The sequence below is a fragment of the Giraffa tippelskirchi genome, chromosome 7 (assembly GCF_054371585.1).
Source record: "Giraffa tippelskirchi isolate mGirTip1 chromosome 7, T2T-mGirTip1v1.2.pri, whole genome shotgun sequence".
Taxonomy (NCBI): domain Eukaryota; kingdom Metazoa; phylum Chordata; class Mammalia; order Artiodactyla; family Giraffidae; genus Giraffa; species Giraffa tippelskirchi.
In genome coordinates this window covers 125,132,963-125,142,651 of record NC_137281.1, presented here as the reverse complement: position 1 = coordinate 125,142,651, position 9,689 = coordinate 125,132,963, and the positions used below count along the sequence as shown (strand labels likewise).

At 41.0% G+C, this 9,689-nt stretch overlaps 1 pseudogene; it reads left to right on the top strand.

Moving 5' to 3' along the window:
* The first annotated feature begins 598 nt into the window (after positions 1-598).
* Positions 599-1,470, top strand: LOC145512231 (gem-associated protein 2 pseudogene; annotated as a pseudogene).
* The last annotated feature ends 8,219 nt before the right edge of the window (positions 1,471-9,689 follow it).

The window sequence follows — 9,689 nt, the reverse complement described above, 5'->3', positions numbered from 1 at the left end:
TAAAACTATTAATGTGGGAAGGGTATGGGTAGGATATACCAGATGCAGAATATCAGACTTAAAATTACCTCTTGAATGAGGGAGATGGGTGTGAGTTTATGGCATGTAGCATGGTATAGATAGAATGTGAATTAGACTTCTTATCTTGAGACCTAGATTCTAGGCCAGTCTCTATCATTATTATGCATCACTGAGCTGTACACATGATTTCTCATCTGTGAAATGAAGGAGTAGAATTAAAAGATTCCTACATTATTTTCCAGCGATCAATTACATGATCTGGAAGAAAATATTTACTTCTGACAATGAGTGAACTATAGAAAAAATTGATTAGCGTTGTACTGATTAAAGACATAAATAGTTTTGGGGGATGTTGAACACCACTTCCTCAAGGAACTAAACTCACAATTTTCATTACACCACTGGAGCTTTAACTTTGATACAATCAACAAGTTTACTCATGCATAATTCAGCTGCTAGGGCCTTCTTCTTGCTCAGCTCTCTGTCAAAAGTGTCTATTTGTGTGCTTGTGCAGTGACCACCCTAGACTTGGCACATGTGCTGAGCAGGATTGGCCAAGTTGGCCAAGTTGAAAACCATGGCGTAGGTACCAGTGGAGTCCACAGTGGAAGAATTGATGTCCAGGCTGTTCTCAGTGGAGCCCTGCAATTTGACAGAAAATTTGGGTCCCTCTGTGTCCCTAAGGATACCTCAAGGATCCCTGAGGCCAGTCTAGATTGAAGCAGCCCTATATCCAGATGTGGTAACTCACAATGACCCAAAGAATTTGAAAAGGAAGCAAAGTGTGACCATTTCACTTTCAGAATAAAAACCTGCTCCTGAAGGATCATTCCCTAAACTTCAGAGGCAACAGCAAGAAGTGGCACAGTTTTCAATTGTTCAAGAGTGTATGGACAGACAGTCACTGGAAATCTCAGCAGCTGGGTAGTAACAGAATCAAGCCTTTAAAATATGTAAAATAAGTAATCATTTCCTGTTTCCTGGGGTAAATATCCATTCTTCCAAAATCTGAAGATGAAGAGAGTTGTAAAAAACTTTGTCTGGGTGAAATGTTAGGTGTAGAAGGGGCTGTTGGATCACCTACAAATGAAAGTCCTAGGATAGACTATACACAGATTGGTTTTCTTCCCTTGCTTCATACTGTTAGAAGAATGAAGCAGTCAGCAGTAACTAGTTACTTGTTAACTAATAACTAGTGTGTAACTGGTTTGGAGAAACAGACTTTTTTACAAAATTGGGATGATGGCTTTATGTATTCTTTATTGGCTTGTCTTGAAGAACCTTGGTTACCTGAGAGTCATTCACTGATTTGGCAGCTTGCAAGAAGGTGCTATGAACTGAGGTTCTTAGAGGACAACAAGAATGATGAGAGTTCCTGCTCTGAATGTATTAATCTGCTTGGTTAGCAGGTGTTTTCACCAATGTGATATAGATGGTAAGCCATCTTGATGCAGCTGATCTTGGAGATAGAAGATACTTGTGATGATGGCAGGCTGAGTCTGAGGAAGTTTGGGTTGGCCAAAAAATTCATTCAGGTTTCTCTGTACCATCTTAGAGACAAACCGAAAGGAACATTTTGGCCAACCCAATACAATGCAAAAGGTCAGTTTTCATTCCAATCTCAAAGAAAGGCAATGCCAACGAATGTTCAAACCACCGCACAATTGCACTCATCTCACACACTAGCAAAGTAATGCTCAAAATCCTCCAAGCCAGGCTTCAATAGTACGTGAACCATGAACTTCCAGATGTTGAAGCTGGATTTAGAAAAGGCAGAGGAACCGGAGAACAAATTGCCAACATCTGTTGGATCATCAAAAAAGCAAGAGAATTCCAGAGAAACATCTACTTCTGCTTTATTGACTACACCAAAGCCTTTGACCATGTGGATAACAACAAACCATGGAAAATTCTTTTAGAGATGGGAATACCAGACCACCTTACCTCCCCGTGAGATATCTGTATGCAGGTCAAGAAGCAACAGTTAGAACTGGACATGGAACAACAGACTGGTTCCAAATCGGGAAAGGAGATATCAAGGCTATATATTGAAACCCTGCTTATTTAACTTATATGCAGAGTACATCACGCAAAATGCTGGGCTGGATGAAGCACAAGCTGGAATCCAGATTGCTGGGAAAAATATCAATAATCTCCGATATGTAGATGACATCACCCTTACGGAAGAAAGCAAAGAACTAAAGAGCCTCTTGATGAAAGTGAATGAGGAGAGTGAAAAAGTTGGCTTAAAGCTCAACATTCAGAAAACTAAGATCATGACATCCGGTCCCATCACTTCATGGCAAATAGATGGGGAAACAATGGAAACAGTGATAGGCTTTATTTTGGCGGGCCCCAAAATCACTGCAGATGGTGACTGTGGCCATGAAATTAAAAGACGTGTGCTCCTTGAAAGAAAAGCTCTGACCAACCTAGACAGCCTATTAAAAAGCAGAGACATTACTCTGCCAACAAAGGTCCATCTAGTCAAAGCCATGTTATTTCCATTGTCATGTATGGATGTGAGAATTAGACTATAAAAAAAGCTGAGTGCCAAAGAATTGATGCTTTTGAACTGTGGTGTTGGAGAAGACTCTTGAGAGTCACTTGGACAGCAAGGAGATCCAACCAGTCCATTCTAAAGGAAATCAGTCCTGAATATTCACTGGAAGGACTGATGTTGAAGCTGAAACTCCAATACTTTGGCCATCTGATGCGAAGAACCAACTCATTGGAAAAGACCCTGAACTGGGAAAGATTGAAGGCGGGAGGAGAAAGGGATGATGGGATGAGATGGTTGGATGGCATCATTGACTCGATGGACATGAGTTTGAGCAAGCTCCTGGAGTTGGTGATGGACAGGGAAGTCTGGCGCGCTGCGGTTCATGGGGTCACAAATAATCAGACAAGACTGTGCGACTGAACTGAACACAGTGCCAATTCAAGTGGAAATTTCAGCATAATTTCAACACAATGTGAAAGGTCTTCATCTTAACCTGTATAACTCAAGCTGATATTCAGAAGAAAGACTGGATTGATTTGAATATCTGAAGTGTCTGGAAAAGCCCACACAGTTTTTTATAAACTGTTGAAACAGTTTTCTGAAATAACATGCTTTTAAAATGAATTGTGTTCTGTATGCTTAGTAGCTCAGTTGTGCCCACTCTTTGTGACCCCATGGACTGTAGTCCACCAGGCTCTTCTGTCCATGGGGATTCTCCAGGCAAGAATACTGAAATGGGTTGCCTTGCCCTTCTCCAGGGATCTTTCCAACCCAGGGATCGAACCCAGGTCTCCCACACTGCAGGCTGATTCTTTACTGTCTAAGCCTATTGATGAAGCATTCTGCACAGAATCTGTACGATGAAATTTTACAGAGGTCCTGGTTGCTGTCGTAGTGTTTATGGAGAAGGCAATGGCACCCCCCTCCAGTACTTTTGCCTGGAGAATCCCATGGATGGAGGAGCCTGGTGGGCTGCAGTCCATGGGGTCGCTAAGAGTCGGACACGACTGAGTGACTTCACTTTCACTTTTCATTTTCATGCATTGGAGAAGGAAGTGGCCAGTGTTCTTGCCTGGAGAATCCCAGGGACAGCGGAGCCTGGTAGGCTGCCGTCTATGGGGTCGCACAGAGTCGGACACGACTGAAGCGACTTAGCAGCAGCAGCAGCATACATATAAAATTGTATTGAAAATGTGAAAACAAATAGCTTTTAGGGATGTGGATCTTAAATTTTCTATTACATTCTCCCCTACTAAAAATTATGTCATTATTGTGTCTCCCTCATAGATCTGTTCCACACCATCTCTCAGCCCTATGTTTTTCTTTATAAGATCAACTTGCTTGTTTTGTGTCCCTTCCACTAACTCATTGTTGGGTTAGAGAGGTGCTAACATTCACAAAGAGGATGTCTACACTATTATTTACCTTGTACAGGTTGTGCATTGCACCAGAGCACCCGACAGAAGAAGCCAGTGGGGTCTGCAAACTGTGCCTTTGTGTGTGTGCACCCAACTGAAGGTAGGCATGCCTTTTTGCTATTCACTCTTAGGTGTAGTATGGACTTGTGGTGTTCTGGGAAGTGGAATTTACCCTTTTATTTCATTATCTGAAAAGTTCTGATCTATACCCACATTGTGAATATCCATTCCTCAATGCCAAACATCACAAAGCTAATTACAAGGGATTCTTGTGTGGGGGCTAAAAAAGAAATGATACAAATCACTTCCACTTAAGGGGCAAAACATTCTAGGCAGCTCAGATGAAACTTCTGCCTCAGCCTATTTTGTTGGAATAACAGTGCACTATCATGGAAGGACACATTTTTTAAACAAATTTATTGGTCAAAATATCCTCAGGGCTAACTTGCACTGAGTCCCTGCTGAATGATCTCAAAGGAATAAAACAAATTATATACACTGCATTAGGCCTTAGCATGCATGGTGCACTTAAAAGCATTCTCAAACACTCTCTGTCAGTGCCATGCATGGCGCAGAAAGGAATATCTCTCTGAAACACTTGTTGATATTCTATCTCTCTTGTGAAGAATTTGATAGATTTTCTGCAGACTTATTTGTGGTTTGGAATGAAAGTGTGCTGTGTACGGCTGGTCTAGAATTTCATGGAAAAGGTAAATTGTCCAAGCTCCCTTCCAAATATAATCAGGCTTAAAGTGGTTCCCATAGCTCTCCCTTCAACTATAAGATGTTCCCATTAGTGCCAATTAATGCTGAGACCCTGGCAGTCTGGGTGCATGATTCATTAATGAGAAGCCGCATTTACAGCCGAGAAAGCAATGCCATGGAGCAGCTATAATAATTTCTCACCTCCTCTACACAGACCCATGCCCTGCAAACTGCTGACCTCTCACACAGATAAACTTCCCTCTCTCTGGCCTTTGGTGGTTTGTTCTCAGGGAACAGTGGGTAATGGCAACAAAGACAGTGAAATCCTACCTAATATTCCAGCTTCTGTGCTTACTGGAGACCAAATGTGAGACTGTGATGCTAACTTTCCCTTCTCAATTGAAAATTCTAATTCAATTAAGGGTGGAACAGAGAAGCTGAGACCTCTATTATGCTGTTGCACATTGCTTTTCCACAAGGTACCCTTTTTATCGATACCCTCTAAACCTGTAGAATATATTGCTAGTCTCATTACTAAAATGACTCCAGTAATCAAACTGGTTCAACTTAATTATAACCAGGCTGTGTCAAAGATGCTGGGTTTTATTGTCTATTTATACATATTTTTAATTATGCCTGACTATTTCTTTGCTATGACTCCAGATATCATAGTTATTTTTAAAATAACAGTTATCACTTTTCAGTTAACAGTTATCACTTTTCTTCCTGCCCAGATGCTATCCTATTCTCCAACGTAAACAGAGGTACAAACGAGAAGTGATTGGACACTGAATGCCAGAGAGTCTCCCAATCCTGCTATAGTCAGTAAAGCAGGGAGAAGGTACCCCTGAATCCAGAAGCCAAGTTGCGGTTATACTCTTCAAAATAAGAAAGGGGCTTTTTCTGCCTCTGAGAGAAAGCACTCAAGGCCCTTCAATCTCTTTTATCCATGATCTTGGCAGGCATCTTTCTCCCCACTCCTACCCTTGCTGCTGGAAGTGAGCATGAGACACTCATCAGTAGAGTTGTTTTAAGCCCTGCTTTGCTTGAAGCAGCATCCAATTCTAAACAAAAAATCTTTTGGCTTTAATATTAATTTTCGTTTGTCTCAAGAGGGAGCTGGGCTGAAATACAATTTTGTACTTTCTACAAACAATAGTGCAAGTAACACTGAAGGGGAAGTGTTTATGCTGCTTAGGAGAATCAATTGCTTTTCAAGCACCATTAAGCCTTTTAGAAATGGTACATTTGATCAATATCCCAGCTGAGCTATTAACAAGTATGTGACCTCAGACAAGTCCCCAAACCTCTATAGGCCTCAGTTTGCTCATCTGTAAAATGAGAGCTCTAGATTGGATTTTCTCTATGGATGCTTGTAGCTCTAAGAGGCTATGATTCTATACATTAGTTGCAAATGACTCTTACCTGGGTGATAAAAATCAGTGGCCTGAAACACTCTTGGAATCAAGGCTGCTTCCAGCTTTTTTTTCTCCTGAATGAAGTTGGAAATAGCAATCATTACCTGGGGCCTTGGGGGCTACTTGCTTGTACTCAGGCTTTCTGAAAAGTTGAGATGCATTAATTGGCTATCTTCTGGGTCTAAATCTATTTCTAAATTGATTGGGGATTTTATATTTTCCCTATGAGAGCCAATGATGGCTAGGTACTCAAAAGAAGTTAGAGTTAAACAAGAAGACATAGTTCTTCTCCCTGGAGGGCTCTAACTAGAACAAACCTCAGCCCTTCTCAAGCCTCTGGTAATTTTCTAGAGAATGCAGGGACCAAAAACTTACCCAGGAAAGTTATACATTTTTGATATGCTTAAATAAATTGAGGCAGAATTTTACATATCTCATAGAGTCAGTATGATGGCAAGTGAACTGTACTAGCTCAACTAAGATTTATTAATAATCATTCATACCCAACATGGTCAAAGTTATCCATGAGGCTATATATCCTTTCTACATTAGTGACTTGTCATTTTTAAAAACTGTACATGTTAATACCTGAAGGATTCGGTGAATATCAGTTCAGTCGCTCAGTCGTGTCTGACTCTTTGCGACCCCATGAACCACAGCACACCAGGCCTCCCTGTCCATCACCAGCTCCCTGAGTCCACCCAAACCCATGTCCATCGAGTCAGTGATGCCATCCAACCATCTCATCCTCTGTCGTCCCCTTCTCCTGCCTTCAATCTTTCCCAGCATCAGGGTCTTTTCCAATGAGTCAGCTCTTCGCATCAGGTGGCCAGAGTATTGGAGTTTCAGCTTCAACATCAGTCCTTCCAATCAACACCCAGGACTGATCTCCTTTAGGATGGACTGGTTGGATCTCCTTGATGTCCAAGGGACTCTCAAGAGTCTTCTCCAACACCACAGTTCAAAAGCATCAATTCTTCGGCGATCAGCTTTCTTTATAGTCCAACTCTCCCATCCATACATGACCACTGGAAAAACCATAACCTTGACTAGATGGACCTTTGATGGCAGTCATGTCTCTGCTTTTTAATATGCTGCCTAAGTTGGTCATAACTTTCCTTCCAAGGAGTAAGCATCTTTTAATTTCATGGCTGCAGTCACCATCTGCAGTGATTTTGGAGACCAGAAAAATAGAGTCAGCCACTGTTTCCACTGTTTCCCCATCTATCTGCCATGAAGTGATGGGACTGGATGCCATGATCTTAGTTTTCTGATTGTTGAGCTTTAAGCCAACTTTTTCACTCTCCTCTTTCACTTTCATGAAGAGGCTCTTTAGTTCTTCTTCACTTTCTGCCATAAGGGTGGTGTCATCTGCGTATCTGAGGTTATTGATATTTCTCCCGGCAATCTTGATTCCAGCTTGTGTTTCTTCCAGCCCAGCGTTTCTCATGAAGTACTCTGCATATAAACTAAATAAGCAGGGTGACAATATACTGCTTTGACGTACTGCTTTTCCTATTTGGAACCAGTCTGTTGTTCCATGTCCAGTTCCAACTGTTGCTTCCTGACCTGCATACAGGTTTCTCAAGAGGTAGATCAGGTGGTCTGTTGTTCCCATCTCTTTCAGAATTTTCCACAGTTTATTGTGATCCACACAGTCAAAGGCTTTGGCATAGTCAATAAAGCAGAAATAGATGTTGGTGCTGTTTATTTTTTATAAAGCTATGTAGTCAGATTAATTACAGATTAATAATACCAGTTTGTTCTCTTCAGAGCAAAACAAAAGCTTGTGGACTTATGGACAGAAGTTGTGAAAGTCGCTCAGTCGAGTCTAATTCTTTGCGACCCCATGGACTATCCAGTCCATGGAATTCTCCAGGCCAGAATACTGGAGTGGGTAGCTGTTCCCTTCTCCAGGGAATCTTCCAAACCCAGGGATCAAACCCAGGTCTCCTGCATTGCAGGCAGGTTCTTTACCAGCTAAGCCACAAGGGAAGCCCTGGACAGAAGTTCCACAAAGTTCACTGAGTCCTTACAAACCTCTATTGCAAAGGATGATAGGACTTTGGCTTCATTTCCTCGATGACTTTGTTTCCTCCTCGATTCCTCAGTGGAGTAAGTTCTATAACTTTATTTCTTCTGCAAACTATTCAGATAACCCTTCACATAGAATTACAGCTTCTATTAAAAATGTGCATTCTTTCCCAAAGCTTTGTTTTAACATGAAACAATATGAGCGCATTGGGAAAGAATTATTATCCTTGTCAACATCCTTAGGGGGCTTGATTAATATAAGAACAACTTCTTCCTGACTAATGATGGTACAGGTTGCAAGAGCCTTCCCCAAACTACTGTGCAATTCAAGTCCTTTGTATCTAGTGTGCTTTTGACAAACTGGTCAATAGTGCCTGCTGAAGAAGAGTATTCCTCTCAGTTTCAATCACAGAGCAACCTCTGAGGAAATTCTCAAGTCTGATAAGTAGGCTAGACTTAAAACATCATACTCGTCTGTGACACGCTTGCCTCAGTAGAGATACTGAATACAAAAGAGGAGCCTATACAAGGAAATCTGCAATATTAATGACAGCCGAAGATTACATACTGTAGTAGAAAGGAAGACAACCAGATGAACAGTAAAAATTTTAAATCCTCCTTCTACATGATAATACAAGTAATAATAAAAAGCTGTCATAAAAGTTATCATGTATGAATACTTACCTAAGGCTCTAAAATCTACTAAGTGTTTTAAATATAATAACAAGTTTAATCCTCATATGAACCTTAGAAGGTTGTTAGTAGGACTGCAATATGTAGATAGTTTTTTCTGGTATTTATTTTACTTAATATTGTTTTGTTTGCATATTTCTACATCATTTTTTTTTTCAAATTTGATTTTCAAAAGCTGTTGATATTCACCCCTTCATGGATCACAGCCTTGTAGTAGTGAATGGGCTTGTATAACTCAATGACTCTATAAGCCATGCTATACAGGGCCACCCAAGACAGCCGGGTCACAGTGGAGAGTTCTGACAAAATGTGGTCCAAGAAGCAACAGTTAGAACTGAACATAAAACAACTGACTGGTTCCAAATTGGGAAAGGAGTACAACAAGGTTGTACATTTTCACCCTGCTTATTTAACTTATACGCACAGTACATCATGTGACATGCTGGGTTGGATGATTAACAGGCTGGAATCAATATTGTCACAAGAAATATCAGCAGCCTCAGTTATGCAGCTGATACCACTCTAATGGCAGAAAGTGAAGAGGAACTAAAGAGCCTCTTGATAAGAGTCAAAGAGGAGAGGGAAAAAGCTGGCTTAAAACTCAACATTCAAAAACTGAGATCATGGCATATTGTCCCATCACTTCACAGAAAATAGATGAGGAAAAGGTGGAAACACTGATAGATTTTATTTTCCTGGGCTCCAAAATCACTGTGGATAGTGACTGCAGTGATGAAATTAAAAGGCACTTGCTCCTCGGAAGAAAAGCTACGACAAACCTAGACAAAGTATTAAAAAGCAAAGACATCACTTTGCTGACAAAGGTCCATCTAGTCAAAGCTACGGTTTTTCCAGCAGTCATGTATGGATGTGAGAGTTGGACCATAAAGAAGGCTG